The 26,784-nt window shown below is 49.2% G+C and overlaps 1 long non-coding RNA gene across 1 annotated transcript; it reads left to right on the top strand.

Moving 5' to 3' along the window:
• The first annotated feature begins 8,372 nt into the window (after positions 1–8,372).
• LOC106005546 lies at positions 8,373–17,136 on the top strand. The gene is made up of 3 exons (XR_006605968.1): positions 8,373–8,499; positions 16,075–16,220; positions 16,751–17,136. It is a non-coding gene; the product is annotated as an uncharacterized LOC106005546 (long non-coding RNA).
• Positions 17,137–26,784: the final 9,648 nt, after the last annotated feature.

Genomic DNA, 26,784 nt, shown 5'->3' with positions numbered 1-26,784 from the left:
AAAAATCGAAGCAGCAGTGGCTTTCCTTAGGCATTGATGGAGAAACTCCACCACTGAAGAAATTCTAGGTTGCCAAGGAAATCAACTCTTTTGCAGGAAATTGATTTACATTCTGCTTTTGAGACTTTGGTGGTAGGATTGCAAATTGAAGATGTTTGCCTTTGGCTGCTGCAAGCCCAAGAAATGTCCTGATTGTACCACTCAGAGTCCTCATGAGGTCCCAGAGGACATGCTCCATGTGCACTTGGAGAAGAGGTCAGCTTTCTTACCCCAACCTGGGAACTTCTGTGCCAGACCTGGCTGGGCCTGCCTACCTCTGCAATAGTGTGATACAGGGGAGGCAGGTAAGAAGCCCTGGGTGCTGGCCAGCAGGGTGACTTCTGATCTGGTCCCTCTGATGTCGGTGGTGTTCATTATCTGGAATTCAGGCCAGCCTGGGCTCTTGGGGTCGTGGGAAAACTAATGAATCAGGATCTCTAGACCAGGAACTGGGGTCTCTTGAGCATGGAGGAGAATCCCTGTCAGAGGAGAAACCACGATAACATATTAGAGCCCACAAGGGACACTGAAGATGGAGACACTGTTCACCCATCACCACTAGAATTCAAGCCCCCTTTGATGGTCCTACCACATATGTCACCCGTATTTCTGGTGCATTCTCTAATGCACGGTCTCCTGGGAGAGAGACTATAGCTTTTAGAAGAGAAAGTGTTTTTCCAAAGAGCTTTGGTGACCGCAAAGGAGAAGAGGAGGTGCTAAGACTTGAGGAGACATGACTGCTTATGAGCTAGACCCCCCCCACCACTATTTCTCATTTACCTGTCCTTCCCACGAGCCCTTCCTTCATGGTTTCTTGGCTCCTCTCACCTCTTTCTGCACAGAACACTCTTTGCCTCTTCGGTGGGCAGTGTTTGGGGCATAACTCACACCCACTCGCCATTTCTTTCCCATCCCAACATTCCTCTGTTGACTCCCTGGCATTGGATGATGGCCCCACCATTCTCTATGTCACCCGGGCTTGCCCATCCCAATCCCAGGGGAGTTCGGGGCTTTTCTTGCTCCACTTGTATAGCCGCTCAGTTCCCAAACTGAGTGTGGTTCCGCTCGTGCCCTTACTCTCCTTCCTACCTGTTGCCCTGGTGTTGATCATTTCTTATCTAGGCTGGACTTTCAATTTTTTTCTCTTTCTTCTTAAATTTGCTTTAAACTCTGGGGCTAGATTCATCTACCCAAAGGCTCTCATCATAAACTTGCAGCATTACAAACTGTCACTAACTCCCCAGTTGCAACCTGAAAATCCTCCAACGATTTAGAAGGGCAACACTAGGGGTTCTCTAGTCTCCTTCTGGGCCTTATTCTTGGAGGGACTCTAAGCGGTAAGGTCAGGGACCTGGTGTTCTTTGTCTACTGCTGGTTCCCCATGCTCGGCACAGAGCCTCCAGGTAGCATGTAGGCCTGGGCATGCAGCAAGACCTCAGCAATGTTTGTAAACTTCTTCCCTGCACACAAAGGCTGCTGCCCACCAGGAACCCTCAGTGCTTCCAAGAATACTTTTCATTTTCCCCACCTTTGCCATGGCTCGTATGCTCTGTGCAACGAATGCCGTACAGTCTCTCTTTGTTCTACTCCTACCCACTTTCCAAGGCCCAACTCAAATCTCACCTCCTTATAAAGCCCTCCCTCTGTGATTCCCCAGAGAGACACAATCAACCCCTCTCTGAAATGCCTTTATTTGAGGTCTTCTCGTGTCTTTCTTTACTAAGGTTTGAGCTACTTGAGGATCTTTCTTATTCATCTTTTCAGGCCCCTTATACAGTGTCTTCCTCTGGACTTATGAAGTGAACTGTACTAAATTAATACGTGAATTCGTATATCTTATCTGCAAGCCTATTTGATTAATAACCACCCAGTCTTACAGCTTTAATGATGATGAATGACTCTGGGGCCAATTAGCATTCGTTTATGCAACCACCGCTGGGGGTTGATTAACTCTAATAAATGCAAACAAATTAGCATTTGTTGTCTTACAGAACAAGTACATCAAGGCGAATCCCATGCTAAGTTGTGAGGCACTGGACTACGGAAACTGGGGCCGTGGGAGGGCGATGTCTGAAGCTGCACCCATGGGGACCTTCGCCTTCCCTCCGCTGGCTGGGCTCCTGATCCCTTCCAAGAGGCACTTCCTAGTGGCGGTCAGGCAGAAGACACCCATCAAGTCCCTGTGCCTGGGCTCATTCCCTTCACCTGCTTTGCTTCTCCAGTAAGCCTCCGTCTCACTAGCTTTGGTGGTTCTAGATTGTGAAGATCTGCGGAGGGTCACTCTGGTGACCTCAGTGCCCGGCGAGGGGCGGGGGAGAAGCCCCTGCCTCAGAGGCTTGTGGTTCCGGTATCCCTCCTCCTCAGGGTTCACAGCCCTTAGCCCCTCATGAAAGTGACAGCCTAGGGGAGGAGCTGAGCTTTTATCCTGGCGGGTCACCTCATCTCTCTACGTCTCAGTGTCCAGGAGGCATCCGCTTTATGAGGGGAAGGTGGCAGAGACACTGTGAGGGTTAAATGACGGAATGAACGTCCAGGATCTCCGAGAACCAAGTGTGTTATACTCTCACTCACTCCGTGGTCATCCACAGTCCCTTAGAAGGGGTAGGGCTTCCGTTTAGCTGCCGGTGCTGGGAGACGTGAGCAGAGTCTAAGAATTCCTTTGGGAAGGCCTTGACCAGCCCCCTGGGTGGCAGTCAGTGTGGGCACTGAATGGAGTCGCCTGGCACACATGACTCTTTGAAGTTGGCACCGTTGAGGTCTCTGGAATACATCCCACCAGTCTGGCCCTGTACTGGGTTAAAGGCCTGTCCTGGGTGTCATGTCAGGTTCTGCTTGAAGCTCCGTGTTGTCTGCAGGACCTGGGCGGTGACACAAGGGCCTGCCCCTGTGGATCTGTCGGATAAAGCCCCCGTAATTTGGGGGTGGAGGATTGAGGGGGCGCTGGAAGATACTCCTGGAGTCTAATTCACAAAATGGTGACTGGGGGAGAGACATCGCACAGGCCTTCCTGGGTGGGTCAGCGTGGCCAGCTGTCAGTAGGGGGAGCTCTGTCACTGTGCTGCCTCCTCTTGTGGCACCCAGGATGAGGGTCTGTCCAGGGGTCCGAGGGAGGCGCTCTCTTCTGTAGACACCCGCTGAGGAGGAGCGAGGTCAAGAACTGCGGGCTGCAGGAGCCTCAGCTGCGAAAGAAATGGAAATCCACTGTGCCTAGTGCCCAGGGGTTGCAAACATGCTTTGAGTTAAACACACACACAAAATGCACAAATATCCCAACTTACAGTGTCTTAGTGAGGAAGAGACGGAGGGTTGTGGCTGCCTGCACCTGCCTGCTAGCGCTGCCCCCGCTCCCTCGCACAGGGCCGCCGGTGGGGACCGGCTGCGGGGGGACCCAATGCAGGGTCTGGAGTTCCTGAGCACGCCCTGTGTGGGTGCCTGTGTCGATGCTCCCAGAGCGGTCCTCGCAGAGCTGGTCCTGGGTGATCGCCGCGCCCAAAGGCAGGAAGGCTCCAAATGAGAATCTTTCCAAGTGGTAACAGCCCTTGACTCAGGCTGGCTGTCTTCCTTCCCGGGCCCCAGCCTCAGACTAGGAAGAAGAGTAGAGAAGGTAGATGTCCCTCCCAGTGCCTCCCCCCGCCCCCCGGTGGTTGTGAGCATTTAGAGGGACAGATGCTTGCGTGCACGTGTGTGCCTGAGGGGCTCCAAGTGGTGGGGGTGGGCAGCGTGGACGTCCACCTCTTGCAGGTCTGAAGCTTGGCTGGGACTTGCCTTTTCCCTCTTGCAGGAGGCCGCAGCCATTTCTCCATCTCTGTTCCACGCTAGAGGGGGTCCTGGGAAGCCCGAGGGTGAGGCTGGGGTTGTGTCAGGTTGCATGTGTGTGAGCTGAGACTGTGTGGCGTGAATCCAGGCTTTGGAGCGGGGCGGGGGGGGGGCGGGCTGGGAGATGTGAGGGGCTGCCCCCGGGAACCATTCCTCCTGGGCAAATGCAGAGAAAGCCACGCAGAACTGAGGCAGTGTGGACTCACCCAGAATCGCTCTGCACTTCCAGGTGACTCTGAGACAGTCTCGGAGCCTTGGGCATTGATCGAGACTGAGACAGGGGTGCCAGGGACGATAAGGAGGGAAGGGAGGTCGGGAAGAGATTTGTTGGACTTTTTCTCTGATGGTCTCTGGGCTTGGAAGTATCCGTCCCTGTATCCCTCCTGCTTGGGGTCAGAGACAAGGCTAGCTTGGGACAGTTTAGGGGGAATCCTACCAGATGGAGGGATTAGAGATTCCCTTTGGGTGGGTGGAAAAGGGTCCATCTTCCTATTTGTGATGAAATTTACAGTGAACCACCAAGTTACAGAGACGGAAAGAGGCTGACCCCCAGCAGCTTCCACGCTCTGTCAGTCCTGTGAGCTTGGCCTCCGTGGTACCATAATAGAAAAGCGGCTATGAGCTGCCACACCGCCCACCTCGGCAGGCCTCAGTGTGTAGCACTGTGGAGAAGGCAGCTCACTTTCTCTGTCTTGCAAGCCGAGTGTTCTGGAGCCACTTAATGCACGGCCACCGTTGGTGGGACGTCCTGGCCTTCTGCACGCACAAGTGTGAACCTAAACTTGAGCCTTGCAGAATCAGTTGGTTGGCTCTGCTCACTGGAAGCAGAGTAACACCTGAATGGTCCAGATCAGAGTTTTCGGATCGTGAGGGACCCACCACAAGGTCAAGTCATTATTGAGAGAGCAGGCCTGAGTGCTCTTTCCAACCTCAAGGCCTTCACATATGCTGCTCCTTATTCTCCTGGCCTTCTCTGCCCTACCCGAACCCCATCCTTTCGTCTAGGCAATTCCCACATGCCCTTCAGAGCTCAGCCGAGCTGTCACTTCCAAGGAAGCCTTCCCGGACTGCCCGGTCTGGGCTCTGGCATCATCCTTAAAGCTCTTGGTCACATTTGTCACAATTTGCCACAGTACTTTGAGTTGTGCGACTGAGTCTCCTCTTTTCCCTCTTGTAGAATGGGAGCCTCAGGAGGGCAGTGCCTGGGGGTTTACCACCCATCACAGCTGGCAGAAGTCGGATACGCAACAAAGAAGGGCTGAATGAGTGAATAAACGGGCTCACAGGTCACCGGTGCAATGTCTCCCACCTCCTGGCAGACAGACTCCGGTCTCAGGTTGGGTGGCTGCTGTTTCCTGTTCTAGTCTGCGGAAGGGGAGAGCCCAAGGGGGGCTAAGTAGTTCTACCTGCAGCTCCTGTGAGCTTTGAGGCTTGGTTCTTGTGAGATGGTCACTGGTCACACCCCCTCCTGTTGCATCTCCCCCAAAGTCTCTGCTAAGTTAGGGTCCACTCCCTCCCACGCCCACTGCCTTCTTTCTCCCGATTCTTAGCTTTGGTGTGAAAAATGTGGCTTTATCCCCAGAATGCTACATGGCCTTTGGAAGATTGCTGGCCTTTATCTCCTGACAGTGTCCAAGCTGGGGCTTCGTAGCTTGGTCGACCCTGTGCTCGATGCAATTTCGGGATGAGACAGGAGCAGGTCGTCTGGAGCAGTGGGATGGTTTTGGAAGAAGTTTAATGTCTCCTGAAGAACTCCACGTCTGCAAGTCCTCCAGAACTCTGCACCTTGAGACCTGGCCCAGGGGTGGCTGGAAAGCCTGCCTGTGGACTTCCCTTCCTCCAGAGAACTGGACTGTGGCTCTGCAGGGCTCTGAGAGCCTCGAGGCCACACTCGCTGTGGGTAGGGGCCTGCTCCAGCCCCCACCCGCCCTCACTCCCCTGTGCTGAATCAGCATCCACCCTCCCCAACCCCGCTGTCTTGGCATTACACAGCCCCGCTAGGCCAAATCTGGTTACAATGTGTCCGTTGTCACCGGGAGGCTCATATCCTGTACTCACTCCTCTCCAGCACGATGTTTAGCCAACGGCAACCAACAGTAAGGAACAGCCCTGAGAACCGAGGCTGCTGAGGACTTAGGACCTTGCACAAGCCAACAGCAAGGGCCATGTTGAGGAGCGGATGGTTGTCCTGCCGCCAGGACTTTTGCTCTGCTCAGTCTTGGTTCCTGTCCAGCAGCGCATGGCTCTGGCTGGCAGTCAGCAAGCCGCCGCTGGTGCTTGTTGCTGGCTTGGCTCTCCTCCATCTAGCCAGGGTGTCTGGACCTTTTTTCCAGTTCTGCTTATGAGCTGGGAAAGCGAGCCAGTCGGCTTCCTTGCAAATTGTCTCTGTCGCTGTCATTTTCCATCCTAGTCCCAAGCAGAGTCCGTCTCTCTGTTTTCTCCTCATTGACACTGCTCTTGCCCTTGGCTCAAATACAGAAATGTGGGTAGCACCAATGAGGAGGGGAAGGGCTGAGGGGGCACATATAGGGGAGGGTAACCAATTGTTTACATTATCAGTGATAGACGAAGCTTTGAATGTCCAGGGTTGTAGGGCATCCAAGGAGGGAGGTAGTCATAGGCCCATTTCTTGGCCCCTAGATCAATTGGCTGTGGCCTTTGTTAGGAACTCTCTGGGACATCTTTGAGCATCAGTGTTGCTGTCTGTTATGGGCTGAATTGTTCCCCCCCTACCAATACCAGTTCATACAGTGAGGTCACAGTCACCGCAGAATATGTCTGTATTTGGAAATTGAAACTTTATAAAGGTAATTAAGGTAAAATGAGGTCATCTAGATGAGTCCTAATTCATTATGACTTGTGTCCATAGCAGAAGAGGATATTAGGACACAGACAGCCATGGAGAAAAGGCTGTATGAAGACAAAGAGGGGAAGGTGGTCATCTACAGGCCAAGAGAGTAGCCCTCAGCAGAAACCAACCTTACCAACATCTTGGTCTGAGATTCCAGCATCCACCATTGTGGGAAAACAAGCTTCTGTTGTCTAAACCATCCGGTCTGTGGTACTTTGTTATGGCAGCCCAAGCAAACTCCTATTAATAGGACCTCCTCCAACAACAGCAGAGGTTTCCAGAAGGGCCAAGGGAGCAGTCGATTGATTAGACGATCCCATTTTGACCATTTTTCCTTGGGCTCTCAGGAGGGCTGGTATCCCTCTGCCTTTTCCAGTTCTTTCTTTGTTAGGCAGCCACCAACCTCGTCTTGTTGGGGGTTAACCAAATAATTATCATCAGTGGCGGCTAATAAATAAAGCATTTCTCTTCTTCTGTTGTTTCTCCTTGTGAGACGAACTGCAGAATCTGAGTGTCGCCCAGCATGGCTGGTCCTGCTCTGTGGAAGCTCATGTTCCCTGGGGAAGGAAGTCATGACGACCATGTCACTGCAGCATGGCCGGTGCCACAACAGTGGTCAGCAGAGGGACACGGGGCCACAAGGAAGACAACCTGAGGTTGCCTCAGGAGGTCACAGAAGGCTTCATGGAGGTGATGGCAGAGCAGAAAGTCTGGTGCTCTAGGAAGGCAGAGACTAGGTCTTGTTCACCTTCCTTCACTCATGGAGTCAGCCCATGCTTTGCACATAGTAAGTGCTTATCTAGTTAGCTGGGAAATGACATTCTCCAAGTTCCCTCCAGCTTTCTGACTCCATGATTCTGTGACCTCAGAGGCCCACGGCCGTCAGGGAGGGGAAGGTACAACAGGCAGATGAGCAGATCTTTGTAGTATGCAAAGTCATTTATGAGCAATTAAACTGCAAGTGGGGGAGGAGAGCGTAATGAGCTTCCCTCCTTAGCATTTCTAGGCGCATCCTCAGGCGTAACAACAGGAACCCAGCCAGTACACCTGCCCCACGTGCATGATCAGAGATGACGTCTCACTCTGCACAAAGCCAAGGTTGGTCAAGCTCCTCACAGCTGTTTCCCAGAGAAAGGAAAGCCCCTAAGTTCCCAGGCAGTGTAAACTGACCGTGTGTTTATAAAATACGTGCCGTGGCCCAAGAACACGAAAACGCCCCAGACGCACGCATGGAGCGGCAGCTGGTGTGGCTGGGAGCCCTGATGCTGGAGCGCAGGGAGGACAGCGTGGGAAAGAGGCAGCTCCTACGCCAGGTCCGCGTGGCTCTCTCCTTTGGAGAACACCCAAATGGATCTAAAACCGAAGCTGAGAAAATAACAAACATACAAGCCTTTTGAAAACAAACTGTGCCCAGACATCTTTTAAGGCTGAGTGGTTGACCAGTGCAGACCACCCAGCCACCCAGATCTGGGGCTGCTCCCGTTCCCAGTCCAAGGGTTCCAAGAACTTAGATTAAAACCCTTCCTACCTCGCTTTGCAATATGGAACCGGACGACCCCATGGGTTAGGGGACCGGAGAGCATGGAGGACCGTCCCCCAACCCTCTGCAGTGTGGTGCCTTCCGATGAGCTGTTTTGTTTCACGCAGAGCTGAGCTCACCTGGGAGATGATCTTGTGACAAGAACACCAGGCTGAGTCCAGATCAGCAAAGAGAGGACAGGAAGAGGAAGAGGAAGAGAAGCAGAGGCAGCCATGCGAAGCGGTGACTGGCAGAAAGAGAGGCAGAACGGCTGGTGAGCATCATTTTTAACCCTCAGTCAGAGTCAGGAAAGCTCTGACAAGGGCCAGTCCTTGTTGTTAATCTCTCTGTCTGTAAAAAAGCCAAAACAAAACAAAATAACCCCCCTCCCAAAACCAAAAAACTGGTTCGCACTCAAGGACACAAGGCAGATAAGTTGGGGTCACCAAACTCTGTCTAAAACATAGGCCCACACTCCAGCTGCGCTGGGTTTGGGTCCCCTCAAGGCTAAACTAACAGAGGCCAAACCACGTGCACTCTGATGCCCTCAAGGGCTCTTGGGGTCTTGGGAAGGGTTGGGGCACTGGCTTCCCCAAAAGCCTACTCCGAGAGGCCCAGTGAGGCTACTGATCTGGGGAAAAAACAATCATAAGAATGATAAAAATAATAAGAATGACTATTATTTATTGAGCCTTTAAGCAGCTCAGATAGATGTTGTGCTAGGCATAGACGGTGTTTCCTTTAGTCCTATCAAGGATCATTATTAATCCCTTTCCACATTTAAGAAAATGAGACCCAGAGAAGTCAAATGGCTTTCTCAAGGTCACAAAGTTCATGGTGGAGCCAGAATGCAAATCCAGGAGCTCTGAGCCCAAAGCCTGTGTCCTTAAGGGCCATCCTGTCCTGCCCTGGGCAGGTACCTTCTATGCCTTCTGGGGGTTCCAGGCTGTACTTGGAAGGGGGCATGAATATTCAGTTAGAACTAGGGCATGCTCTGGATTTACCTGAGGACCTCAAGGGTCCCAAATTATTCCATCCCATTGGCATGGTAGATGGCTTCTCAAATCTGTTCTTCTGACCTGACCTTGGGAAGGCAGAGTCCTCTAAGGCCTGGGGTGTGTCTGCATGGAAACCACAAGTGAAGGGCACATGTTATCTGGGATTAAATGTAATAATATACCCAAGAAGAGTTCACAGGTCTTTCCCTCCGGGTTCCAAGAAAGGAACTGATGAAGACTCTGTAGGCTCAGACTATACAAGCCCATTCCCGCAACCAGGCTACACGATCAGTAACGCCCCAGCTAACCCTTCCCCACATGCTCCAAGGCCTCTTAACAGCTGGACATTCCAGGTTGCCCAGAATGAAAAATATCCTGAAATTTAGCAACTCGGAGCTGCTCCATTCCACCGCAATTTGAAACTTTGGGCCTCTCGCTCATCTCTATGTCCTCTACCCCCACCCCTACCCTCAGCCCCCAGGATTGCCACATGCACCCCTTCCAGCTCTGCCACCAGGTGGACCTCATGTTGGAGGCCAGATGTCTTCCTTGTTTAATGTGAATGCATCTTGGGCTGGCCACTCAGGCCATTTCTAAATCACATGGGACCTCAAGAGATACTTGCTTCCTTTTTGAACAACTTCTATTTTGAACACCAGGAGACACACGAGAATCCTGATCCCTCGCCTCCTTCTCTCTCTCTTCCAATCTCCCACTCTCCCTCCTTTCTTTCCTTCTCTGTCTTCTTCTCCCCTGCTCCCTCCACGCCCCCATCTCTTTGTACCCTCCCTGGCCTGATCTCTGGGACCTAAAGTCAGGAGGGCATATTCTTGTTAAAATAAAGGAGAAATTTCTAATTCTTTTACCCCGGACCTTTCAAGCTGTCTGCAGCACTTTTAGGCCCACGCTCCCTGACTCTCATAAACGTCAGCATCCTAGGGTCTGGTATTACCAGCTTACAAAGTAAAGGGAGTCTGAAGAGGAATGGAGGTAGAAAAGAAGCCAGGAGGGAAGGAGTGATCAGAATGAGGCTTCTCTCCTCTCGGGCTAGTGGAACATGCTGGTCGTCAGTGAACTACTCACGGGGTTTTACTGAGTGGGGCTCAATCTGCACTGAGCTCTGGGCAGTGCGGGTAGCTATGTCCAGAGGAGCTGGAGAGGAGTCAGTCCATATCTTAGGGTATCTTGCAACTGGAATCCCATTTCGGAGCCCCTGACCCACGGGTTCGTGAGCATGGCCCTGTATGCTTTTTAGCTTTTTCTCTGAGGATATGTGACTTTCCATTCTCTCGCCTTTCCAGAGCAGTCTGCTCCCCTCTCCTCGGGACCCTAGAAGACTTGCACACTTCACTCTACTCTCCTTTAAGCACTCATTTCCCCCCACCCCTTAGGGCTGGGGAAAGTGGCAGCTCCTCTAGCAACCTCAGGCTTGAGTCTCCTTCTGTGAGGTACTGAGTTGGCAGCCCATGCAAATCACTATTGCCTGGAGACCTTCTGAGAAGAAAGGGAAGCTCAGAAGCATTGATCTTGCTCTGTGTTTTTCTCTGCCGCTGCTTTCAAATGACCCGGATCTCAGTACAGATATTGAAATGGGGTGTGACTTTGGGGAGGCGTCTGAGAAATGGGAACTTGGCTTGTGTGTTGCTTTTGAGGGTCGCTGGGAGAACCACAAGCCTGCCCAGATCTTATCTCCTCAGGAAGGGGCAGGAAAACAACACAGCAGAACAGTTGCCCAGATGAGAACCTCACCTAGTGTCTTCACACCACACGCCCACGTGCGGTGGGGCTGCCATTTCTCATGAAGGCAGAGGGGAGGGTGAGGTATGGCAGGGATTCCCTCGGTCCTGGACAGGGAGGCATGACTGGGCAAGGAAGCGACCGTCAGGGCCCTTGTGGGGGCCAGCGCACATTGGGATCAGGACTGGTGACCACCACCCCATCTGCTGTTTCCACTGACCTAGGAGAGGCCGGGCTGCTTTCCTCCTCTAGAAGAGGTCCCCTCCACCCCCAGATGCTTATGCAATCTGCGGTGTGTCTGCCTCGTTCTCTGGGGATGCCAATCAAATAGAAGACAGTCCTGGCACATGTGGAACTTCATATAACTTGAGTGGGGGGCACTAACTACAAATAAAGGAAAAGTTAAATAATGCATAGCACACACACATCACACACAAGAACAGTTACAAGTGGTACATGACTAACTGGCAAATGAAAGACACATTTGCTCTCGGTTTGCTCCCACACTGACATTTCTCTGAACGCAGAACAGAAGGCTAGCACAGCGTGGTTGCTAGCAGAGCGGGGGGAGGGCACAGTGCCCAGAGCAGGGCAGCACGTCGTGGCCGGGGCCACCTCAGCACGTGTCCCGCGGTAAGGTCAGAAGGACTCATGTTCTGAAGTGGGTTCAGAGCCACCTGTGCCGGGCTCTCAGAAGGGCCTGGTTATATCTTCCTACCAGACAACAATCAGACCTGCTCACATCTGCTCGTCTTCTTTCCTTCCCTACTTGAGGAGCCTCCCTCCACTGCTCGCTGGGGCGCCCTTTGGTACAGGGTCTCGGGGACTCTTCCTCTGGCTTGCAGGATGGTGCACAGATGGTTATCAAGTCACTGATGTCTTCTGATCTTAAATTTCCTCTTACCTATGGTGAGGATAGTAATAAAATCTATCTCATGGGTTTGTTGGGAGAAAGGGAAACATTGTGTGTTGTGAAGAGTGGTGAAGACATCTTCTATCTGCAAATGTTTTAATAGTAATGATGATAAATAAAGACAATAGCAGAAATAACATCTAACCTACACACAGCTCATAATATGAGATAAGTAGGCGTATCATATTCATTTTACAGATGAAAAACTGAGGCAGAGAGAGGGTAAGCAAGTTGTCCAGAGTCACACAACTAGTAAGTAGCACAGCTGGTACCCCAATGCAGGTGATTTGGCTCCGTCGGGGCTCTTAAGGGCCATGCGGTTAAGAGGACTCTGCGCATGTGCAGCAGTGGCGCGCATCTCGGTCCATCACCTCAGATAATCCTCTCTGCTCCCGGAGTAGGGGAACTCTTTGGCACAGAGGAAATCGGGCTATTCTTCATACCGAGCTGAATCTATTTCCTGGAGGAAGGTCTTGAGTCTCTTCAGAGTCCAAACCTGGGAAAGCTTGCCTGATGCTTGCAGGAATAGATCAAGAGGGTCATCTTGGTTCTTGTAGGAAGACCATATAATCTCTCCGAACTGTCCGGGTCCTCAGTGCTCTGACACCTCGGTGTCCATCAGAGTCCCCGGGAACTGCCTCTGGCAGCAGGGGAGATGCCTCAGCAAAGCAGGTCACAAAAATTCATTAGGCACTGACATCACGCCCCCATGGTGCAGGGACCAGGGGGCAGGACGCATTCAAGAAACAGGATTATTGGGGCGCCTGGGTGGCTCAGTGGTTTAAGCCGCTGCCTTCGGCTCAGGTCATGATCGGGGCCTGGGATCGGGTCCGCATCGGGCTCTCTGCTCGGCAGAGAGCCTGCTTCCCTCTCTCTCTCTCTGCCTGCCTCTCCGTCTACTTGTGATTTCTCTCTGCCAAATAAATAAATTAAATCTTCAAAAAAAAAAAAAAAAAAGAAACAGGATTATTTATGGTCTCCAAGAAAAGTCAGAAGCTGAGTTGGAAAGATCAAACAGAGGAAAGAACAGATTAAGATGACAAGACAATACCGTCAGGTAACAATGTGATAACACACAAAATTGTTCAGTCTTGCCAACTGTGGGAGGTGAATGGAACACGTTGCTAATCATGTCCTCCTTCATGTCCTGTTTTTTTGCGTTTTTTTTTTCTTCCTCAAAGTTCTGAATTTTCTTAGGGACACTGTCCCCAGCAGAGGTGACCCGTCTTCCTTTGCCAGAGAAGAAAAAAAATTCCTTGCAAAGAACATTTTTCATGCAGCAACTCCCTCCATGTTGTTCCAGCCATGTCTCTGTCCCTTCCTACATATTTCTCCGATAGAGCTGGAAGAGAAGACAATTTGACTACTGTCCCTGAGCAGTAACTGTCCTAGCGCTGTGAGCAGAGGGGACTTGAGGCCAAGGGTTAAGTCTGTAGATGACCTGCCCTCTACTCCTTCTTTTTTGTGCTCTTACCTCCCAGGGACCCCGGAACGCTTCCTACCCTGGAAACTGGGGCTGTTCCAGTGATGGCACCATCTTAAATCCTTGGTGGGTCCTTTCTCCTAGCCAGGTGGCTTCAGTCAAGTCGCTTAATCTTTTTCAGCTGTAGTTATTCTCGTCTATAACATGGATATATAAATGTGAACTTGAGGAGGAACTGGAATGATTCCTACAGAGCACTTACGATAGTCACTGACACATGACACCTTTCTGTTGTTATAGCTCTACTGCCCATGTACCTCACATATACCTCTTCACCACCATCACCAGGGACAGCATCACGATCTTTGCCATCTTCATTGTCATCATCATCGTCTTCATCTAACCAGTACCTCCCATATCCCATTCCCTTAGGACCTTTTTCTTCGACTGTCTGGCTAATCTGATTAATACTGTGCTCTCCCAGCATGGCGACAGCTTCATTTGTCACCCCACTCAGATGATATCTCTGAGGCAAGAGAGTAACTTGCTGGAAATCCATCCTGACAATTTTAGTCCCTATGGTGGGACAACGAGGGCATTCCTTTTGGTTGGATGGTCCTTTGGATGTCCCTCAGATTACCTTTTCTGCAGCTGCTAGGTCTTTCCCAGAGAAAAATTCTTCCCCAGAGTCCTTCCTGTTTTCCCATGAATAACAGTGGTAACAGGGCAGGTCAAGGAGACCTTAGCCCACTAAAATCATTTGCCTTTTCCCCATTAATTAAAGTGTCATGATAAAGAGAAGATCATTTCAATTTTAGTCTCTAATAAGAGAGTGCCTGGAGGAGAACAACAGAAATGTTTGAGGTTGGGATTCTGAAGCCTAAAAAGCAGAGTTAATTACCTTTGGCTTCACAGACAGATTTTTGTGTACACAATTGTGTTTCATCTTTGTAACCCAGGGCTCTACTTTGAGGCTTTCTGAAGTTGAGAAATTACCTTTGCTGTGTCCAGAGTCATGCCCTGGTTAAGAGCTTGTACAAAGATGGACAGAACACCCCTTGGGGCCCCCAAAAGAGAAACCCTTCTCTAGAGAGATGTCTCTTTGGCGATTCACAAGGGCAAAGGGGCTCTTGTGGACATTTTTGCTTGGGGTGGGGGCTCTCCTGAGAAGTTCTACTCTGCAAAGGGTGTTCAGTTCCGTTGGATTTCTTCACCGAGTCAACACAAGATTGCAATGTGGAAATGAGTGTGTACAGACACTTCCGATGTGGGATTTCTTTTTTCGCCCTGGATGAAAACACACTCAGACCTTTGTGCACAATGCAGATTCTGAAAAGCCATGGAAGGCAGAGTGGGAGGACGTCTGAGGTAATGTCAGGGGAACACTTAGCACAAACACAGCCCATGCCAACTTGCCTCAAGGCTGGGAGACTGAGGGCTTCTCTGCAGCAACCCCTCTGCCTACACACTCACCCAAAAGGAACTGGAAGGCATCCCCTTGGCTTGTACATGAGGCTTGATCCATTCATCCACTGAACAAATATTTACGGAGTGTCAGCTAATGCCAAATCTCTTCTAGGTGCAGGAATACAGCAGCAAACAAAAAAGAGCAAAAATCCATACTGGTACAAATTTCACTTTTCCTTGGATAGGCTGATTTAGCTCTCTTTGATTCTATGTATAAGCACCTGTATTTTTCATATAATATATATATATATATGTATATATATATATATCCTTAGATTTTATATGTGAATCTTAAATTTCTCAGATTTATATGAAATCTATAATAAAAATGTAAATATATTGATATGTGAGTGAAAAAATATTGTAAATACAACTTCTTAGATTGTATGTTCCAAAAGTCAAACTATCTTTGTACAAAGTCTAGAATATCATTGTTCACTTACTTCTGCATTCATTCATTCATTCAACACATACTTTCTGAGCGTCTGTTTTGCAACCATTCCTAGTTGAAGTAGAGGTTTTTAGTGTGTGGTCCCTGGACCAGTAGCTTCAGCATCACCTAGGGACTTAGGAATGCAAATTTTGGGGCCTGAGTCAGACTTCCTGAATCAGAAAATATGGGGATGAGGCTCCCACAATCTTTGCTTTATGAAGTCTTCCCAGGTGATTCTGACGCATGGTAAAGTTTGAGAACCACTGCTTTGAACAAAAGGACAAAGGTCTAACTGGGACATTTGAGTCAGGAGTGGCGAAAAATGGATGGAGGTCATAAGATGCCCCTGAGACCATGTTCCACAAATTGTTGTCTTGTCTTTGTATGCACAATGCCATCGCTGGTTCGCTGTCCACTGACTGAGGCTGTCTCAGATTTGCAGATCATTAGTGGTGTGGGAAGCTTTTCTTCCAGTAGGAAGGACAGCTTCACTTAAAGTGGCAAAAGTATACTGGGTGAGAGTATTAACTGGTGGTGTTTATGTCGGTGGTCATGACTCCCCCCTTCCTTCCTCTTGTGTCCCACAAGCCACAGACCACAAGTGAGGCTGGTGGACAGGGCAGAGGCAGAGAATAAGGTTGTGGTAGGGGAAGTAAATAATTTGATTTGGTAAGCTGAACTGAACTGAATTTGAGGTCATGGAACTCTTTTGCACTGTAAGTTATTACTTCTTTAATTATAAATTTAATCCCAAAGCCCTCGCTTTGAAGGGTAATGTTTTCATGGCCTGCAGCACTGTATGTGGGGTAGATGTGGGGTACATTTGGCTGCAATGCGGGGACATTTTGATTTTTCTATTCAATGAGCACGATTTTTAGAACTAGGGTGATGAACATTGAGCAGAAGGGTCACTGTCCCTAACTCAAGATCTAGGCGGGAAATAAGCTGGTGACCCCAATGAAGAGGAGATATAAGAAGGAGCCGAGCATCTGGTACTTTCTCTGGTCTGCTCTCTGAGCCTCAGGTAAGTCCTCTCTGGGTCAGTAAGCTCAACTGGGTTGAACAGGAATCAGCCAGGTGAAGGGATGCAGGAAAAGGAAGAAAAGAGTGGGGAAAAGAACATTCTAGAAGGAGGAAAAGATGGCATGAAGGCCTGGAGGGTCAAAGGAGAGCCTGGTGTGGAAGTTTTAAGAGCTGCAAGCTGAGTATGCAGGGCATGGAGAGTTCAGGGCATGGGATGGAAATGAGGTTGGAAAGGCAGCAAATCTGGATCCTCAAGGGCCTAGGAAGTCAGAGGAAGGATTTGGACTAGGGCCTAAGGGCAACTGGAAACCACAGAGGGGTTTAAAGCAGTGGAGAAAGATGATAGATTTGCATGAAAAATAAATCTCTTGGCCGCACTTTGGAAAGTGGATTGGCCAGGGGAGCAATGGTACTGGGAGGCAGGAGCTGTCTATTACACGGACTAAACTCTGATTGTTTGCCTAGGAAAAGTACGAAATGAACTAAGAAATTGTGAGATTAAAATGTATTTCCTCTTGTGTTCTTTCTCAGCCTGGGCCTTGTCCTTTGGATGAAACACCTACAGCAGCTACCTTTGGAGTCAAGACACATTCAGCATACGGGGTTCCTAGCCAGGGAAGTCAACGGACACTAACTGAACACTAGCCTTTTGCAAATCACAATATAAAACATGGGGCTGGACACCATGGGGGAATCCCAGGAACCCTTGGTCTTTGCCCCCAAGAAATTAACGGCTGAGTTATGGAAATAAAGCCATTTAAATGTTCAATGAAAATTCAAGCTATGTGTTATTATCCAAAAGTGAGGGTGGAATCATTAATGATCTAAAAGGAGGAAGAGAAGCAGCAATTTTGTGGAAGATGTAGGTCCAGGGCTTTGAACAAGGCTTGGAAGGCTCCTGGTGGGCAGATAGACGAGCTGGGGAGGTGGGGGGTGTGGGGAGTGATGGGCGTTGAGATAGGATCTTAATTTTCTTGTCTTAATTTTCAGGGAAAGCCGGCTGGGCCTCAGACATAAAAGCACACTAGCTTCTGGCCGAGAATAAGGGAGCAGTCAATGTTCCCGTTGTAAGTAGTGGTCATTTCTTGGCCACCCCTGCTGGAACTGCAGCAGGGTCTGGAAAGGCACATGCGGTCCACTGGGAGCAGGTGTGGGGAGGGCGGGGCGTAGTGGCCAGCCCTGGTGCAGGGGAGGGCAGGGCGCCTTCCCTGACTCTGACTGGCCACCCCAGAAAGCCCACTCGGCTTTTCCGAACCTTACCTAGGGCCAGGACAGTCGAAGTTCCCTATCACAAGAGGAGATATTTCTCAAGTCACAGCCGCCAGGAAGCCCACGCAGCTCTTTGCCCCTGAGTGCTGTGACAATCTGCTCCCATACTGAGTTCCGTCATTGCAAAGGGTTGACTTGGCTCTGAGTTGCCCTCAAGCCCCAGTACAAGTTGCTACTTGATGGCCACCCGCCACCACCTTGGGCAGCAGGTGGGGAGGACATGGAAGGGCAGATGGATTGGAACTGGCCTGGAGCGGCAGAGGACCCCACAGGCCAGGCTGAGAGAGGACAGGCGTGCCACTGGGAGACACCTGGGTGAGATGGGGGGCAGTGCGGGGAATGTGTCTCAAGATCTGGCCAGAAGACATCCATCTGCAAGGTGAGTCCGAGGGCGAGTGTCACGGGGCAGGACTTCTCCAGACGTGTGTGCTCTCTGGAGATGCTTGTGCTGCCCGAGGGCCAGAGAAGCAAAGGAGTAGGAGACCCCAAAGAGCCTCTGGACCTCACTCTGCTTAGAGCCAGTCCCCTTCTACCTGTTTCCTACTTCGAGATCTGCTTAATAACTGAGTTGGGAAAAAAAAAAAAAAAGGATTCTGATGACAAATCCGTTGAAAATCTTTGTCCATCGACCGGCCTTTCCACCATATTTGGTTTGGGTTCCTGCTTGAAGGCAGGTCCTCAAAAAGTAACTTGCTGAGCACCTCGACTCTGTGAGGTGCACTGAGCCCCGGAACTGCTCGGCATGGACCGACGGGCCATGTGCTGGGGTCGCTGGGGCGGGGCGGGGGGGCAGGGACGGGGAGCAAGAGCCGGAGAGCTGCCAGCAGGAAGAACAATGGGCCAGTGTTGAGTGCTGCCCAGAGGGGCTCGGTGGAGGGGACAGTCGGCCGGGGCTGCGGAGGCGTGTTTGTCCAGGCAGGAAGCCACAGGGGACCCTGAGCCAGCCTCCCCTGGCACATCTCCTGAGCGCACCTGCGGCAGAGCCCCGGGCACCCTGAGGCTGCGGTTGCTGGGACGCCTGCCCCAGCCCACCCGGCCGGGCAGATTCCTTACTTCCTGGTCCTTGCTCGAGGACTGGCCCTGTCCCCGTCCCCGCCACTGCTCCGGGAAGCGTTCCCCGTTGCGTTCAGGTTGCTCAGCCTTCTCCCACAGCCACGTCACGGCCTCACCATGTGGGAGGAATTCCCTGAGTGGGGAAACTAAGATCTAATGCAACCACTTCTAAGAGGGAAGGGTGCGGTGGGGCCAGGACACCTCCTAGGCTCTCATCAGCATCTGATGGGCGTCCTGGGTCTCTCCCACTGCATTGAGACTATGAGCCAACACGGGTGTCTCTTCCTGGTGAGTGGGAGTGATGGGATCACAAGGAGACACAGTTCCTGGTGTCACTCACGTGGGGATGAGGCCTGCTGCTCAGACCAGGCCTGGGCCGGGAGGAGGGAGCCAGTGTGGGTCCGCATGGGGTTGAATAGAAGTGAGGAGGCCACAGAGACAAGCCCCACCATGGCATCCATTTGAACACCACGTATGGAAAAGGCAAGACCCGCAAGCCATGTGAATGAGCTGACTGTGGCAAGTTTTGGAAGGTGGGCTTGGTTGGAGTAGTTTCTTCAGCAAGCCTACTGTGCTCTGGGCTCCTTCCCACCGTAGTCTCTCTCTCGGGCGGTGCTTAGTAATATAATGGCCAACCTTCGCGGGGCATCTACTGTTTCCAGCTCTGCGGGGCTCCTTTTCATGCAGTCTTTGATTTGATCCTCACAGAAGCCTGGCAAGGAATTATTATCTGTGTTTTACAGACAAGGAAATGGAGGCAGAGAGTGTTAGGTGACCTGCTTAAGATTACAGTTTTGCTGGGCAGAGCTGGAACTGAACCGGGACCTCTCTAATTCCAGAGATCAAATTCTTCACTGCTTTTTGTTGTGGTGTCCTCTGGTCAGCACCAGCCACTGTGCTGAGTCAAGGGGGGGGGCGGAGTTTGATTTAAGCTTGGAGGGAGGTCTTGAGGGTGGCAGAGCTCCTGGGAGGACAGCGTTGCAGTGTGAGGCGGGTCCTGGGGTGTGGGCTGCGTCCCTTGGTCATTCACCTTCCCTCCGAGCGCTGCAGCTTAGACTCTGTTTTTAGAGTCTAAGCTTTCTGTAACCCCTGCCCAGTGGTTCCCCAAAGCTCAGGAGGTGCAACTGAAATTTAGAACTGAAGTAGATCTCCAGGTATACAGTTCTCCAGGCGACCAGAGGGCGCACTCCCAGGGATGCACACTCTGCTACTGCCCGGGTTCAGCATGTACTTCTCATGGGGACTGAGAGCCACAGGCAGCTGCCCAGGCTGCCTGGGGGCATTTGGAGGGCCGGACAAGGGCAGGTGTTCAAATCTTTGATGCCAGCCAACTGCTCTGGCTGATCTAATCAGTCCAAGCAGGCATCCCGGTCTCGGGCAGGTGAGAGCAGAGGGCTATCTAGATTACATTATGTGACTCACTGTCATTTATAAACTGATTTAGTAACCTGGCTCCTCAACACAGAGAAAGAACAGAGAGCTCCCTGGCCACCATGGAGTTGGAGGAGGCCACGGGGAGATCCTACATAGGTTTGGCCCAGTGATCTCTGTGCATCCAGCCACTCACTGGTATAGATGTTTGTGACTCCAGGTGACTGTATCATGTCACCTACTGTCACTCTGTTCCATGTCCTCATCCCTCCTTGTGAGGCAGGCAGTCCAGAGGACTCCCCTTGGGGCCCAAGTGCAGTCTAGCCACAACCCTGGCAGAGTCACCGCTATCCCTTTTAGAGACTTGCCAGGCACTTGTAGTGTTTTGCACGTATTAACTAATCTAATCCCTACAAAAATGTTAAAATCTCTGTGCTCAGAGAAGGTAACTTGCCCAAGATTTGTGGATGTGTTGGTTCAAGACTCAGGAACACCGTCAGCAGCACAAATTTGAGTCTATTGTGAGACGCTGTACCTGAGTAAAGTTCCCGGTGCTTGTGACAGCGGTTGGCCTTGACGGGCTGGGGAGGTTCGCTCTCCAACTTCAGGGCCCCTACTGCTCTCCACGTGGTTGTCACACACTCTGAACAAAGATAAATGGTCGGTGATCAACCCATCCATGAAACTTTTCTGAGCACACCCTCTGTCACTGGCATCATGTCAAGTTTTCTGGATACAAAAGAAACCCAAGATGCTTCCTTAAGGAACCCGCTCTTGTACCAGAAGAGGTGGTCTGCTATGGTTTTTGCATTCCAGAGCTTGGTGCCATCAATGCGTTGGGCCATCCACACTCTAGCCGAGGCGGCTTTGGGACTGCCTAGCCGTCTGTCTGTACCTTGCTCAAGAGTCTGTGCACCGGCCTATGAAGGCCTCCTCTCTTGTGCCGAAACGGTCGCCCTGTTGCAGAGATAGATGTGGTCTGAGTAGCGTCTTCGGTTCAGCAAGCAGGACTGGCAACCTCTGCACAAAGAGGGAAGGCAAAGATACTTGGGTCTGATTAGACTTTTGGCTTCTAGGCTCAGCATCCGTCCCCTGGTAAGACTCCTCTAGCTACCTGTGGCAGAGTGGAAAGCCCACCAGAGCCCTTGCCCCCCGTCCCGCTAACTGGCTGACCTTCAGCCTCCTTGAACTCAGTCTCTCCTTGGCCATTGTGAGGGCAGTGGTGGGGCTCAGTGGACATTTGCTGAATTTGTTGAGGGTAGAGTATCTGGATTTAATGTCATTGGTGATTTTTATCTGTCTCCCTTAGTTGGGTTTTTTAAAAAGTGCTTTTCTGCATGTGCATATTTCTGTGGAAATATGTTTATTTGGGGGAGATGCTTTCTGACCCACTGTTTTCCTTGTTCTAGTGTGAGGATGTTTGTGTGGTTCTCTCCTTTGCCTCCCGCCAACCCCAACGCCCACGAGAATGCAAGTTCTCTGAAGTCAGGGACTTTCTTTGCTTACTACTATATCCTCAGTCCTAAACACAGCCTGCAGAGCAGTAGAATGATGGTCAACAAATATTTGCTGAATGAACAGACAGATGAATGACTGGCTGTTTGAAACTTAACTCTCTGAGCTGTTCTCATCACAAGAAAAAGACGTCTAACTCTGTATGGGGGTGGATGGTCACAAGACAAGGTACTGACCATTGTTGCAGTATATACTTACGTCAAATCATTTGATATGTCAATTGCATCTCAAGTAAGAAAAAAAGAAAAGAAGAAAGAGAAGAGAGAAAAAATAAAAAGAAGAGTTATGGAATCCAAGTGCCCAGGTGGGAACCCAGGCTCTTCTTAGCAGTTGCGGGTTTTAGCCAAGTTTCTTAACCTCATTCTGTCTGTTTTCTCATCTGTAAAATGAGGCGGATACTTCAAAGCATTGTTATGAGGATTAAATGAAATAATATGTGCAGAGTATTTAGAACAGGTCCTGGCATAGAGTAAATGTCCAGAAATCTTGGCTATCATTGGCTTTGCAACTGGGAGGAACAGTTGATCTCTGCCTCCCCACCCTTTTTATTTATTGTTTCATGGTGTGACTGTGTCTATTTGTGGAACATATTAACTAAGGAAGGTTTCTCTTTTTTTAAATATACTCATGTCAATCAATTTATACTTACTGTGTTCCCGTTACATTTCTAACCATTTGCGTTTTTATTTTCTGTATTTGCTCTCACAGGTAATGACAGAGATATTGGGCTCGAATCAAAAGTGTTCATATTAATTAAAATATTTCATATTAAAAATATTATCAACAACAACAAAAAATATTATAAACAATAACGACCACCATTCATGGACTTTTAGTATGTGCTGGGCATTGTACACTTTGGCCTGGACCAGGGACGACGATGTGTAGATGTTGACTTCAGGTCTGACTTTGTCTCTGGGTTCACTGAGCACACACTTAGCTTGCTTGGTTCACTAGTCTCTCCTGGTCACACTGTGGCCACACGTACCTCGCACACTTACTGCCTGACTGAATTAATAGCTCTGTCTTTGAAGGCAGGTCTTTTTTTTTTCTGCCTTGGACCTTTGAGATGTCTAAAAATTTTGAGTTGTCTTTCTGTCTTATCCTTTTCCTCTTTCTCTTCTATCTCCACTCACATTTCTATCTCCTTCTCAACTTCTCCATCTCTTCATTCATTCATTCATTCTTTCATTCAAGTCACTCTCCCACCAGACTACAGCTGCCTGCATGACAGCTCCCCCACGACCGACAGTTGCCCGAGAGCATGGCACATATGCAAATAGACTTGTCCAGGCATGCTGCAGCCTTTTCCTTTTGTAGTAAACTAAACCTCTGATTCACAAGGAAACAGAATTTATTGTAGTTCCGATTTCCATAGTGTTTGTGCACAAATCATGAACTATACCTGGTGAAAATCGTGACTCACCAGAGGGCTTGGTGTTACAGGACAAGGAACTGGAAGAGATTTTTTTTTTTAATGCACTTGAGAAGGAAAAACGATTGACAAGCATCATTGGACAAACCCCCTTCCCTTTACTCTTTTGAGCTGTTAGCTCAAGGGGAACAGGAACCAATGGTGTCCCTGATGTCTGTTGCCTGGGGAGCTCTGGTCACTTGGGAGCCTTTCAACAGTGCACAGAAAACCAGTGAGACTGAGTGGTCTAAGTCACAGGCATGCCGACTGAGTGCCAGGTCACAGGGCCACCTGATACTATTCCTTGGTGGGGGGAGTAAAGGAAAGGGGTTTTCTCTGGGTGCACAGCTTTCATGGTGCCAAGCTCTTCTCTGTGCATGGGAAACAACGGTTATGTGCTTTCCTGGACAAAGGATCTTCCACAATACACTTGAGCTGGAGGTTTTTGTTTTTTTGTTTTTTCTTAATCAGGGCTTTCTAGGGGCATTCCAATGAGTAAGAGTTTGAAAGAGGATAGATAGGAAAAGAGATCTTGAGAAAAAAGGAAGGACTAGTGTTTTTAAATTCTAATGCTGAATGGTATTCATATTGACAGAGTAAGAAAAACAGTGTGACTATCTCAGTAGATGCAGGAAAGGGATAGGATAGAACACAACACCCTATCATCATGTACTTTCTCACTATACCAGAACAGAAGGGAACTTCCATAATCTGGTAAATTGCATCTTTAATAAAACCTACAATGGAGAGCACACTTAATGGTAAAAGAGATCTGGAAGTTGACAAGGCTGCTTTCTCTCATCACACTCAAGAGGGAGATGCTTGCGGTTGTTGGGCCCAGGAGGGTGAGGGGAGAAGGTGACCCAAAAGAGATACTGCTAGAGTGCTTTGATCTACAAATGGTCAAAGAGGTCACCAATCAGAGGCAATAGCCACCCCAGGTAATTGCATCTCAAGTAAGAAAAAAAGGACCGGGCAGGACCCACTGCACATGTGTGAAGCCCAGTCAATTAAAATCCTCCCTGGAATGGGGTCAGTCATGTGCGGCTGTGCCTGGACAGTGAGGGCAGAGGCTGCTGGCAGGGGGTTCTGAGCCTCAGGATGGACTAGGTTTTGATTGCCTAAGTTAGTGTTTCCTAAATCCCAAAGGATTGTCACCTGAATTCCTGAAATTTGAACAAAACAAAATAAAACAACAACAAAAAACAGCCAACAGGGTCATAGACCATTCCTAGACCTACTGAGTCAGGTTTTCTGAGGGTGGGGCCCCAGGATATTTCTCTATAATAATTATCCTGCATAATTTGGATGGAAGCCACTCTTTAGGAATTCTTGTAAGACTTTTCATTTAAAAAAACCTGATTTTTCATATCAATGATAATTGCTTGTGGAAAAGGGTCTGTGTCTTTCCTAGACAGAATTTGTAATGTCTAGCATGATTCCACGTATAGAGTTAGTGCTCAAAAAGCATTTGTAGAAGCATTATGGGAGCTGTTTCTCAACGGTGGCCATCAACTGCGCAGAGTGTGGGGGAGGGTACTGTTGACTCAGAGATGAAACTATCAACCTGAACCTATTACTCAATGTGCGATGCCAAGTAATGGTAAATCACAAAAAAATAAAAAATAAAAAAATAAAAAATAAAAAAAATTCCCTTTGCCTTGAAAGAACCACGTGTGGGTAGAATAGCCTAGAGACTTTCTCTTTTGCAAAGGCTATTTTTAAAGCTCCAGGGTAACAAGCAAATCAAAGGTAATAAACACCCAGCTTTCTTGACTACCTTCCAGGATTATTTATGGCAGTCTTCAGCCACAGATAATAATTAAAGCCACCTGGTCCTTGGTTTTCTCATCTGCAAAATGGGGGCATGGACATTTGCCAGCTTCTTTTGTCAAAGAGATATCAGTAGGACCGGGGGCCATCTGTTTAGTATCGGGGGGCATTCAGGAGAGCCATAAAAAGAGTGGGGCACCCTCCAATTTCTCATGAACCCCAGGCTGCTATATACAAGAAAGTCCTCACTTCTGAATACTGGCATACATCCAGGCCACTTTGCCTTGGGTCTAGGCAGTCTCTATTTGATCAGAATGAATGTGATTTCCTTTTTAATTGTACCTAGTCATAACATCTAATTATTTAAGGCATAATAAACCTGGAAATCCCAACCATTAATGCTACTCTCAGATAAGAGCCTGCCATGCAGCTGTCAGCCCTATTTGTCAATAATGGCTGGAAGCTGGGGTTGACGAGGTGCAGTCTGAATCCCACTGCTTCTTCGGCAGAGGTAGCCCAAATTGCTCTTACCTTGGAAAAGTGCAGACTGTTGAAGCTTGGAGGGTCCCTAGTGTGCATGAAGGTTGAGAACAAAACCATGAAAAGGAATTCAGTTATGTAGTCTCTTGGTCAGAAGAAAACAAGGAAAACTAGTGAATGCAGAGACTTTACACTACTATTGCATTTCATTATTGCAATAACAATTGTTATCCTTATTATTACTATTCCTATTCTCTTGATTTGGAAGAGGACACTGGAGCTAGGAGAGGTGAAACACTTTATCCAAGGCCACCTGGCTAGCAATGCAGCTAGATTCCATGTCAGGATTCTTGACTCTAAATTAAATGATCTCTTCACTATGCTCTGCTGTGAATTTGCCCAGAGGCAAATTCTATGGAAGAATGGAATGATTCTTGTTTGCAGGAGAAATGAGAAAGGGGCTTAGCTGATTCAGTGTGTAAAGGAAACATGGGGGATTCTGTAGGTAGAAATGAACTTTGATACTATATCCATGGATTACCCGTTTCACTTGGGGGTCCATTATTGTTTTAGCTGGACTCAGGCAATGTACCTTTTCATGTATTTAAATTTTTAATATCATAGTATTTCTCTGAAATAAATGGTGATTCTTACCTGGGAATTCTCATGAGCTCTACAGACTGTCTCCCAAGGAAAATGTATTTATGCACATAAGACCCCCCACTTTAAAAACACCGGCCCCCTCTCCTCTTCCACTTTACCCCTAAGGTCAGGAAATCTTTCTCTAGATATGACTTATAAATTGCTCTGATTTTCTGGGCCACAGAAAATCTTCATAGTCTAGGGACTGCTCAACCTGTAGGCCATCAATTTTTTCTATTTCTAGTCCTATCTATCCTATTTGTCTATCCACTGATGATAAATCATTCACTGGAAGGACATATGAATTTTTTCTGTCTATGCAACACCACATATCTGGCTATACGATGCTGACAATTTCTCTGTTTTATTCATTGCTGTATCCCTGAAGCCTAGAACAATTCTCAGCATAATTACATAATGTAATCTGTATATTTTATTTTTGGGTTGAATACACATCTTTAAAAATTGTTGTGTGTGGGGTGCCTGGGTGGCTCAGCGGGTTAGGCCACTGCTTTCGGCTCAGGTCATGAACTCCTTGTCCTTGGATCGAGCCCCGAATCGGGCTCTCTGCTCGGCGGGGAGCCTGCTTCCTCCTTTCTGCCTGCTTGTGATCTCTCTCAATAAATCTCTCTCAAATAAATAAATAAATAAATATTAAAAAAAATTGTTGTGAAAATATTTGGAAGTTAACCACATACATCTAATAGGAAAACTTTTTTTTTTTTTTTTTTTTTTAAAGAATGTGGGCATGCGCATGGTTGCATTGGGAGGGTAGGGGTAGAGGGAGAAAGAGAGAGAATCTTAAGCAGGATCCATGCTCAGTGCAGAGCCCATAGGGGGCTCCATATGGGGCTCAGTCTCACCACCGTGAGATCATGACATGAGCTGAAATCAAGAATTGGACACTTGGGGGGCGCCTGGGTGGCTCAGTGGGTTAAGCCGCTGCCTTCGGCTCGGGTCATGATCTCAGGGTCCTGGGATCAAGTCCCATATTGGGCTCTCTGCTCAGTGGGGAGCCTGCTTCCCTCTCTCTCTCTCTGCCTGCCTC

The sequence above is a fragment of the Mustela putorius genome, unplaced genomic scaffold (assembly GCF_011764305.1).
Source record: "Mustela putorius furo isolate JIRA1106 unplaced genomic scaffold, ASM1176430v1.1 tig00000198_pilon_pilon_pilon, whole genome shotgun sequence".
In the NCBI taxonomy this organism is placed as follows: Eukaryota; Metazoa; Chordata; class Mammalia; order Carnivora; family Mustelidae; genus Mustela; species Mustela putorius.
This window is presented reverse-complemented; position numbering and strand designations above follow the sequence as displayed.